Source organism: Sminthopsis crassicaudata, chromosome 2 (genome assembly GCF_048593235.1).
Source record: "Sminthopsis crassicaudata isolate SCR6 chromosome 2, ASM4859323v1, whole genome shotgun sequence".
Classification (NCBI taxonomy): Eukaryota; Metazoa; Chordata; class Mammalia; order Dasyuromorphia; family Dasyuridae; genus Sminthopsis; species Sminthopsis crassicaudata.
Genome location: NC_133618.1, coordinates 310,993,859 through 311,005,899, shown reverse-complemented (window position 1 = coordinate 311,005,899; position 12,041 = coordinate 310,993,859). Strand labels below are relative to the sequence as shown.

At 33.7% G+C, this 12,041-nt stretch overlaps 1 non-coding gene across 1 annotated transcript; it reads right to left on the bottom strand.

Annotated features, from left to right (window-relative positions):
• Nucleotides 1-10,221: 10,221 nt before the first annotated feature.
• Nucleotides 10,222-10,328, bottom strand: LOC141559191 (U6 spliceosomal RNA). Its single transcript, XR_012487269.1, has one exon. It is a non-coding gene; the product is annotated as a U6 spliceosomal RNA (small nuclear RNA).
• Between the last annotated feature and the right edge of the window lie 1,713 nt (nucleotides 10,329-12,041).

The following is a 12,041-nucleotide window of genomic DNA, read 5'->3' as shown; positions in this document are numbered from 1 at the left end:
CAATACTACTGCTAGGCATGTATTCCAAAAGGGATTTTTAAAAATGTGGGGGGAAAGGACCTATATATACAAAAATATTTATAGCAAGTCTTTTCTCAAGGGAAAAGAATTTGAAATTGAGGACAAGTCCATTAATTGGGAATGGTTGAGTAAATTAAGGATTGTAATTATGATGGAATACTATTGTACTATAAGAAAGAATGAGCAGTATGCTCTCAGAAATACTTGGATAGTCCTCTATGAACTCAAAATGAAATATATTGTATACAAAGTAATAAATGAAATATACTGTATACAAAGTAATACCAATATTATAGAATGGTCAGCTGTCAATGGCTTTGTATTCTCAACAATACAATGATCTTCTACTCTGCAGGATTTATCATGAAAAATGCTATCCATCCCCAGAAAAAGAACTGATTGTGTCTAAATATTGAAGCATACTTCTTTATACTTTTTTGAGTGTTTTTTTTTTGGGGGGGGGAGGAAATCTAATTTTTTTGCAACATGACTTTAGTGGAAATGTTTAGTATAATACATAATAAAACACATTGAAATTAAAGTGCAATATAGATATTAGCTGTTGTTTTTGCTGTCCTGAGGACCCCCAGTGGGTTAGCAGGTCTTAAGCATAGATGGGGAGATGAAAAAAGAGTGGAAAAGGAAGGAAAGGAGTGCAAAAGCAAGAAAATACAGCTAGATAGAGCTGACATTTATTAAGTGTTTACCATGTGCCAAGAATTGTGCTAAGGGTTAGGAATTCAAATATAAACAAAAAACTGTCCTCAAGGAACTTACATTCTAATGGAAGAAGACAACATCTATTCCCCCCGAAAAAAGGACTTGAAAAATAGAAGAGAGAATAAGAGCATAGGCTTCCTATTCTAGCCAAAATTGAGTAGTAGTCCAGGGACGCATGAGCTAAACTGGGTCTGAAGAAATCTTGGTTGATATGTGATCTTCCTTACATGAAGGTTTCAGGGAAGAGCTCGCCAATTGGAGGAGGAGGTTCTTCCAGCAGAAGGCTGCTGGGATGGAGATGGTCTCCTGGGAGTCACGAGATGAAGGTCTGAAGAATTCATTCTTACAATATTAAGAAAGGGGGGAGGAAGAGAGGGAGAGACAGAGACTGACAGAGACTGCAATAGAGAGACAGACAGAGAAAAGGTAGAGAAAGAGGAACCACTAACGGGATCCGGGAGGAGGTTGCTATTATTAAATGGTTTCAGTTGTGGCCAACTTTTTGTGACCCCATTTGGGTTTTTCGGGGGTTTTTTTGGCAAAGACACTGGAGTGATTTGCACTTCCTTCTCCAGCAGTGGACACTCAATCCCGATGCTTTTTAGGAGATAGGAAGCCAATATGACCTGTTGGTACCTTGCCATGTTCTGTCCCAGAAAAGGATGCTAGGTATTGCCCAAACTGCACGCAGCTGGTACCAGGGAATCTCCTGGCCAGCTCAAATGATGATTGTCCTGGCAAGTCTTTCCTCATCAGGCTCAGCTCTAGTGCCCACATCTAAGTGGAACTGACAGTGATCTCCCATAGCTCCGGCCTGACCTTCTTATGCCTACAGAAGCCAGAAAGCTGATCTCTCTGAATCAGTTACCCAAGTTACAGTGGCATGCCTTTTTTATTGAATGCCTTTTATTCTATTTATTTCAAAATGTATGTAAGGATAATTTTTTACCATTGACCTTTGTAAAACCTTGTGTTACAAATTCCCCCCCCCTTCTCTCAATCCCCTCCCCCAGATGGCAAGTAATCCAATATATGTTAAATATGGTAAAAAAAATATGTTAAATCCAATTATCATGCTGCACAAGAAAAATCATTTTATAAAAGGGAAAAAATGGAAAAAATGCAAGCAAGCAACAACAAAAAGAGTGAAAATGCTATGCTGTGCACACTCAGTCCCCACAGTCTTCTCTCTAGGTGCAGATGGCTCTCTCCATCACAAGACCATTGGGACTGGCCTGCATCATCTCATTGTTGTCCAGCAGAATTGATCATCATATAATCTTGTTGTTTCCATGTACAAAGATCTCCTGGTCCTGCTCATTTCAATCTGCACCAGTTCATGTAAGTCTCTCTAAGCCTCTCTGAAATCCTCCTGATGGTCATTTCTTATAGAACAATAATATTCCATAACATTCATATACCATAACTTATTCAGCTATTCTCCAATTGATGTGCATCCACTCAGTTTCCAGTTTCTGACCACTACAAAGAGGGCTGCCAGAAATAGTTTTGCACATGTGGGTCCCTTTCTCTCTTTTATGATCTTTTTGGGATATAGGCCCACTGCTGGATCAATGGGTATACACAGTCTCATAGCCTTTTGAGCATAGTTCCAAATTGCTCTTCAGAATGAATGGACTCACAACTCGACCATCAATGTATCAGTGTCCCAGTTTTCCCACATCCCCTTCAACATTCATCATTATCTTTTCCTGTCATCTTAGTCAATCTGAGAGGTGTGCCTCAGAGTTGTCTTAATTTGCATTTCTCTGATCAATAGTGATTTAGAGTACTTTTTAATATGATTAGAAATGGTTTAAATTTCTTCATCTGAAAATTGTCAGTTTATATCCTTTGACCATTTATCATTTAGAGAGTGGCTTGAATTCTTATAAATTTGAGTCAATTCTCTAAAAATTTTAGAAATTAGTTCTTTATCAGAACACTTGAATCCAAAAAGTTTTCCCAGTTTATTGCTTCCCTTCTAATTTTGTCTGCATTACTTTTGTTTGAACAAAACCTTTTTAACTTGATATAATCAAAATTATTTATTTTGTGTTCAATAATGAACTCCAATTCTTCTTTGGTCACAAATTCCTTCCTTCCCCACATATCTGTGAGTTAAACTATCCTTTGTTCTTCTAATTTGCTTATAATATCATTCTTTATGTCTAAAACATGAACTCATTTCTACCTTATCTTGGTATACGGTATTAGGTGGAGGTCAATGCCTAGGCATGCCTTTTTTGAAGCCCAAAGCCTCTGAGGGGCTGGAACTGCCAAACCAGTTCAACAGAATGGTGAAAGCTCTAGCCCCCTCATTTACTGGGCCACTTACATGGCCCCATCAGTCAATCTGGTAAAGTCTATTGGCTCCTTCTTAGAATACTGTTTACAAATGAACAAGATAATAAGAGTATTATAGGGTTTCCAAGAAACCAATTATGTTAAAATACATTTATCAAAATATGTTTAAACCAACAAATTCATGGACCCCAGTCTAAGAATCCCTGGAGTACATCAATCAATCAATCAGAATACATTGAGTGCCTACCATGTGCCAAGCATTAAATCCTGTGTACCAAGTATGAAATTTTCCCTGCAAGCCATGAAAGAAGATAAAGTACATATAAAAATACATGTAGCATAAATATAAAGGGAATAAGAACAAATAGCTGCCAAATAGTTAAATATTAATTTGAGAGGGAAGACACTTGTGGATTGGAGTGGAGATGAGGAAAGGCTTCCTGCAGAAGGCTACACCCAAGCTGCATGTTAAAGAAAGAAATGCAATGAGTGAAGGATGTTGTTTGTCCTTCATTTACATCCTGGGTGACATCTTGACTTGATATGAATTGGATTTAAATGAGGCAGAGTTGCACAAAGTTGTGGGTCTCACTCTCTCTTCTAGAGCCATCAAAGTCAAGTGGCAGGATGAAAGTTAAGATGACTGGCCATGGCCCAGGATGTGTTGGATGAGTTTGGCAGCTTCAATGTCTGACCAAGCTCTAAGAGCTCCAAAGCACCTGCTTCTGCTGCCTTCATGGCCATTTGAACAAATTATTCTCATCTATCCACTGCCTGGGGGGTGAGTCTTCACATATTGGGGATAGACACCCCCCTGTCCCAACTCACCAATAGGTTTTAGCTCATCTGCTGATTCAATTTTGCATAATATTTAATTGCATAATGTATAACTGTATATATTATAACTTCTTGGAGCTACAAGTGAGAGTTGGGTGAAGATGGACACCAAATGTAAATGAGTAATTTTGTAAAGGCTCAGCAAACCCTCACACCAGAAGTGTTAGTCCTCTGTGAACATCCAGATGTGAGGGCAACCAATCCTTAAGTATGGAGATGGTTTGTTCAATTTGAGAAACAGACATAAGGCCAGTTTTTCTGGATCTCAGAGTACAGGAGGAAGAGAAATGTCCAGTGAAGCTGAAAAAAATAGATTAGGATCAACATGTGTAGGGCTTTAAGAGCTAAAGGGAGGGGTATAAATTTTATTCTCGAGGCAACAAGGATCCTCTGAAGTTGCTATTGAAGTACCTTAAACTAATATTTCATGATTTTAAAATTATGAAATAAATACTACTTGTCTCTGATTTATGTCTCATTTTCCCATGACTTACTTTCCCCACCCTAACACCCATTTTTGAATATCTCTAATGCTGCTAAGATCTCATTTCTCAAATCCTATTTCTTTCTTCTCCCTCTACATACACTAATTTAAATCTGGTTAAAATGAATATGGAAGTTCCTTAGTGATTGGAAAGAATAATTGCATTATTAATGCAATATTTATATTGCATTATTATATACTTATATATTATATATGCATTAATATAATATATACATTATTAATGCAAAATATAGTCATGTTTTATTGTAAATTTTTCCATCATTTTTCAATCATATCCGATTCATTATGACCCCATTTGTGGTTTTCTTGTCAGAGATACTGGAATGGTTTGCCATTTCCTTCTCCAACTCATTTTATAGATAAGGAATAAGTGACTTTTCAAGGATCTCACAACTAATAAGTGTCTGAGATAGATTTAAACTCATCTTCCTGATACTAGGCTGGGCACTTTATCTACTGAGCCATCTACTTGTCCCCAATATTAATACTATTAACACTAGCCCTTCATTTTATATTAATAATAGCCAGCATTTGTATATTGCTTTAAGGTTTGCAAAGTACTTTACAAATATTATATCATATTATCCCTACAAGAATGTGGGGAAATAGGCATTATTATTCCCATTTTACGGATGAAGAAACAAGCAGAAAAAGGTTAAGTAACTAGCCTGGAATCATATATCTATATAGCTCATGCCATATTTGATCTTTATCTACTGCACCATCTTCTAGTTCAGTGGCCCTCAAACTTTTTAAATAGGGGGCCAGTTCACTGTCCCTCAGACTGTGGGAGTGCTGGACTATAGTAAAAACAAAAACTCACACTCTATCTCCACCCCTCAGCCCATTTGCCATAACCTTGCGGGCTGAATAAACGTCCTCAGCCTGCAGGCCGTAGTTTGAGAACCTCTGTTAAGTTGATGGGATAAAGTCTAGGACTGCCTGTGACTCTTTTAGTGATGTCCATCAGGAACCCTGGTTCTACTCTACCTTTTTCTGCCCAACTTAGAAAGTGTCCCGGCTTGCTAAATTCATCATTCTGGAAATTCCCATTATTTCTGGGCTTTGCTCACAAAAGTTGTCAGCAAAGAAAGATGGAGAAGCATGTTAAGAGAAATTAATTCACACTGAGATGTGGATGAATGATCACTGAATAATTTATTATTCTTACAGGAAACCAGATATGGAGCTGGAAGGGTCCTTAGAGATCAACTAGCCTGATCTCTTCATTTTTTAGTTGAGAATTAACCTAAATTAGTTACTAGCATTCTGACTTTGAACCTATAGTCTAGTACTCTGTCGATATCTACAAATCTTAGAACTATTTTTCAATCATTCTTAACATTGGGGTTGTTCTTTTTTTTTTTTTTTTCATCTTTTGCAAGTGGAACTATCGACTTTATCTAACAGCCATAGGGTTCCATGGTACAAAAAGAGTTAACAACTCCTGACCTAAAAAATACATACAGTTCTTGAATAGTAGAAAGACAGAAAGGTAAGATAAGGGAGCTATTTTCGTATGGAAGACCTCAAAATCATATAATTTAGACAATGGCTTACTCTGTCTATATGATTGCCAACTCCAATTTTTAAGGAACAACTCCTAGGGGGCCTAAAAAGATAATATTGGAAGGGGGTGAAGGAATAAAAGGAACAGGGACCTGGTACTAACAATTATACATGCTCTGTGGTTTGTTTTAACCTATGACAGAAACAGATGTGAGCACCATCTGTCTCTTCACACCTGCTCATTCCTATGCCCAATCTTCCCCCCTTCTCCTCCCTTCCCACTTATGTTCATTTTTTTTCTTTCTCACTACTCTGCACAAATTCCTCAGATAGAGTGCTGAATCCCAGAATTCCCTTCCCCTAGCTCATTAAAATTTATCTTTTTTAGTTATCTTATTCTGATGTTAATAAGTACCAAACAAAATAATAAAGTTAAAAGAGAAAAAGAAAATCATACATGTAAAACACATAAAATTACAGATCTCCATTGCATGTGACTTGCTTTCTCTTTTAGGCATATAATGAATTCAACTAACATAATTTTTAAAATATCTTATTTACTTATTTTTACATTCATTTAAAAATTAAGTTCTGTCTTTCCAGTTCCTGTCCTACCTACTGAGAAGGCAAGTTATATATCAATTATACAGGTGAACAATATATAATTTTCGAAACTGTCATATTCACTTATTCTCTTCTGGTCTTCTTCCTGATCTTCTCTAGTTATTTAAAATTTTTCTCAATTACTTGATATTTTTTCTTTTATCTTTTGGGGGGATGTGTGTGGAGAGAGTGTAACTCTATTACTAGAACCCCTTTCCCTTTTACTTTGGAAGGAAGAAAAAAAGAAAATTAAAAACAAATCATTGTTTAAAAAATACCCATGTGCACATATTCAAGCAAAACAAATTCCCAGATTAGCCATATTTTAAAGTGTATCTCACTTTGTATGTTGAGTTCATCACTTCTATCAGGAGGTGGGTAGTGTACTTCATTACCATCTTGGATTGTGGCTGGTCAATAAATTGAACTTAAAAAAAATTTCTTTACAATGTTGTTATTATCATATAAATTTTTCTCCTAGATCTTCTAATTTCACTTTGCATCAGTTTATATGTCTTCCCAGATTATTCTGAAATTATTTCTTTTATAATTTCCTACAACACAATAATATTCCATTTTATATTATATACTATAATTTGATCAGCCATTCCCCAGTTGATGGGTATCCTCGCAATTTTTAATTCTTTGCCACCTCAAAAAGAGCTACTATAACTACTTTTGCACAAATAGATTTTTTTATGTTTTGGGGATATAAATTTAGCACTGGTATTGCATATACACAGTTTTGTAGCCATTTGGACAAAGTTCCATATTGTTCTCCAGAATGGTTGGATCAGTTCACAATTCCATCAATAGTGCATTAGTGTCCCAGTTTTCCCACATTCCTTCCAACATTTATCATTGTCCTTTTTGTCATATTAGCCAATCTGAAAGAAATAAGGTGATACCTCATAGTTGTTTTCATTTGCATTTTTCTAGTCAATATTTTTATTTAGAGCATTTTATGTGACTATTGATAGCTTTGGTCTCTTGTAAAAAAAAAATGCCTGCTCATATCCTTTGACCTTTTATCAATTGGGAAATGGTTCTTAATACAAATTTGACTCAGTTCCTATATATTTGAGAGATGAAGCTTTTTATTAAAGAAACTTGCTATAAATCCCCCCACCCCAACACTTTTTTTCTTATTTTGACTTAGTTTTGCTTGTGCAGAAACTTTTAAAATTTCATCTAACCAAAATTATCCACTTTACTTCCCATGATACTTTTTATCTTTTATTTGTTCACAAACTCTTCCCTAACCTCTATATCTGACAGGTAAGTTTTTCTATGCTTTCCTAATTTATTTACATTACTATGTCTAATCATTTTATGTCTAAATCATTTATTCATTTTGACTTGATTTTGTCATATAGTGTGTAATTTTTTTTCTAAGCCTGGTTTTTGCCAAACTACTTTCCATTCTTCCCAGAAAGTGAATATTTGCCCCAAAATCTTGGATTCATTGGGTTTACTGATCACTAGATTGCTATGGTCATTTGTTAGTATGTATTGTGCACCTAATCAATTCCACTGATCCACTCATTCTATTTCTTAGCTAAATTTTAATTTAGCTAGAATGGTCATTTTTATTATATTTACTCATTAACCCATGAGCAATTAATATTTTTCCAATTGTTGAGCTCTGTCTTTTTATGGGATTTGTAATTGTGTTCATAAAGTCTTTGTGTTTATCTTGGCAGGTAGACTTTCAAGTATTTTATGTTGTCTGCAGTTATTTTTAATGGATTTTTTCTTTCTATCTCTTCCTGCTGGGTTTTCTTGGTAATATATAGAAATACCAATCATTTATATAAGTTTATTTCCTGCAACATTGCTAAAGTTTTTAATTGTTTCACCTATTTTTTATTTTATTCTCCAAGGTTCTCTAAATATATCATCATATCATCCAAAAAGAATGATAATTCTGTTTCCTCATTACCAGTTTTCATTCCTTCACTTTTTTTTTCTTGTCTTACTGCTAATACAATATTGAATAACTGTGGCAATAAATAGACATGCTTATTTCATTCCTCATCTCATTGGGAAGATTTTATTTTTTAATTCTCATTTGGGAATTTTTAATTTTAACTTTATTTTTATTCCTATTATGGATAATGCACACTCTTTCTTTTAGATTGATATTACTTATTCTTTTAAGAAGCTCACTCTTCCTGTGCTTTTGACTGTTGTTTTTTTTAAATGGAAATGAATGTTGCATTTTGTCTAATGCTTTTTCTATGTCTATTGATAAAATCCTGTGGTTTTTATGTTTTTTAAAATATGGCCGATTTTGCTTATAGTTTTCCAGTACTTAACCAGCCTTGCATTTCTGATATAAATACTACTTGGTTCATAATGTGTGATCATTATAACACATTTGTAGTATCATAATTAGTATTTTATTTAAAAATTTTTGGATCTATATTCATTAGGAAAATTTTCTTTCTCTGTTTTTGTTCTTCCTGGTTTAGGTAGTAAACCTATATTTGTATCATAAAAGGAATCTGGTAGGATTACTTCTTTATCTATTTTTCAAATAGTTTATATAATATTTGGATTAATTATTCTTTAAATATTTGAAAGATTTCCTTTGTAATTCCATCTGTTCATGGGGATTTTTTTCTTAGGAAGCTCATTTTTGGCTTGGTCAATTTCTTTTTCTAAGATAGCATCATTAAAGTATTCTATTTCCTCTTCTGTTCATTTGGATAATTTAAATTTTTATAAATATTCATCTATTTCACTTAGACTGTCAGATTTTTTGGCTATAATTAGGAAAATTAGCCTAATAATTGCTTTGATTTCCTCTTTCCTAAATTCACCCTTTTCATTTGGTTTTCTTCTTTCTTTTTTTTTTAAATCAAGTTAATTTATGGCTTATCTATTTTTTAGTTCAATGATTTTCTTACTTTCAATTTTATTAAACTCTTCTTTGAGTTTCAATATGCTCAATTTGGTATTTAATTTGATACATAATTTGTATTACTTAATTTGGACACACAATTCATTCTTCTGCTTTTTCTCTCTTTTAATGTATGCATTTAGAAATGTTTTCCTGTAACTTGTTTTGATTTCATTCCACAAATTTTGAGATCTTGTCTCATTACTATCATTGTGTTTGATGAAATTATAGCTTCCATGATTTGTTCTTTTACCCACTTATTTTTTTAGGATTAGATTATTTAGTTTCCAATTAACTTTTAGTCTCTGCTTCTGTAATCCTTCAATGACTATGATTTTTACTGCATTTTGATCTGAAAAGGGTGCATTTGATATTTCTGTTCTTCTGCATTTTTTGAGTTTTTTATGTCCTAATACATAGCCAATATTGTGAAGATTCCATGTACAACTGAGAAAAGGTGTACTCATTTCTATTCCCATTCAATTTTCTTCAGATGTTTATCATATTTAACTTTTCTAAATTTCTCTTATATCACTTATTATTTATTTTATGGTTATGTTTATCTAATTCTGAGAGGGGAAATTTGAGGTCCCACATAATATAATTTCACTGTTTATTTCTTTCAGCAATTGATTTAACTTTTCTTTTAAGAATTTGGATGCTATACCATTTGGTGTATCTATGTTTAGTAGTGGTATTACTTTATTGTCTATGAAATCTTTTAATAAGATGTAGTTTCCCTGTTGGTCTCTTTTAATTGGATTTTTTTGCTTTTGCCTTGTCTGAGATCATGATTGTTACCCCTGCTTTTTTTAAAAACATGGAACACTTCACGAATTTGCATATCACCCATACACAAAAGCTATGATAGCCTTGTCTGTATCATTCTAATTTTAGTATATGTACTTCCAAAATGAGCACAGGGAACATAATTCTAAATAGCATTCTAGAATGGCTATACCAAATCATAACTTCACCAAGAGTTCATTAGTTTCCCTGCTTTCCCTCAACTCCTTTAACAATTTTCATTTGCCTTTTATATTATCTTTGCCAATCTGATGAGTGTGTTCATTTGTATTTTTCTTGTTAATAATTTGACATCTATTTTTGTATACTTATTCATATCTTGGATTTCTTCTTTTGAGAACTGCCCATTCATATTCTTTGACCATTTGTCAATTGCAGAATAGATCCTGTTCTTACATATTTGAATCACTTCCTTGAATATGAAACCTAGACAGAGAAAATTTTTATAAAGATTTTTTTATATTTACCCGTTTATCTTCTCATTTTAACTGTTAGTTTTCTTTGTGCAAAAACTTTAAACATTTTGTATAATCAAAACTGTCTGTTTTATCTTCTGTGAGCTTCTCTATTGTGAATTCTCCCCTAAACCATAGTCATGAAAGAGATTTCATTCCTTTTTCCTATAACTTGTCTCTGATGTCAGTTTTTATATCTGTCTTATATCTATTTGGATCTTATCTTGGTATCTAGTTTTCAAAATCTTTGTCTAAACCAAATATCTGCCCAAGTTTTTTCAGCAGTTTTTTTTTGGTCAAATAATGATTTCATACCTCAGCACTTGAGGTCTTTGAATCTATCAAATTTTGTATTTGTTTACTTCTGTCTATTGTTCCCAGTCCCTCATTTAGGTATTTTTAATTCATGCTTTGTCTATTGTTCCTAGTCCCTCATTAAGGTATTTTTATATTCATGCTTTCTGTATCCTATTTCTTAAAGTCAGGTAGGTAGTATAGCAGATAGAGCATTTGTACTGGAGTCAAGAAAGTTTGAGTTCAAATTTGACCTCAAACACTTAGACCTATGACCTTCACAAAAGTCATTTAACCTCTGATTACCTCAGTTTTCTCAACTCTAAAAGGGGATCATAATAGCACTTACTTTCCAGGGTTGTTATGAGGATCAAATGATTTAATATTTGTAAAGTGCTCAGCAAAACACTTGGCACATAGTAGGCACTTTATAATTTTTTTTCCTTTTGTTGTTGTTTCTTGATTCTACCTGATCCACTGCCTTTTCACTTCCATTATTAATCCATCCTGGCTTCATCTCCCAAATAAGTGTTATGCTGCATAGAACTTTCCTAGAAGAAATCCTTTTCCCAGAGAGGTTTTCTTTACTTAGGTGGAATGGGACAGAAGCTTTCTACAAGAGGAAAAACCTAAGGGACCTGAAGCTCAGCAAGAAATGTGGTAGAGAGAAGAGCAGTTGAGTTTAGAGTATAAAAAACTTAAGTTGTGACACCTTAATATTTCTTACCATTTCTTCACCTGCAAAACTGGTACCTATCTCATAGCATTGTTGTCAAGAAGGAAGTTAAAAAAATCTATTATTATTGTGAAAGATATCTTCATGGGAAGACATTCTATTACCTTTTGATTATTTCCCTCTTGGATATTAACATAGAAGACAAAAAAATTAAAAAATAAACAAAAGAGATAGAGAAATTGGAATAGAAGGTGGAGGTGTAAAGAAGATGAGGACTTGTTTTCCTGAAGACTATAAAGATAATAATAAAAAAATTTATTGTTGTTATTGTTGTTGCTGTTGTTGTTCAGTCATTCCAGTCATATCCAATGCTTTGTGGCCCTGTTTGAGATTTCCTTGGCA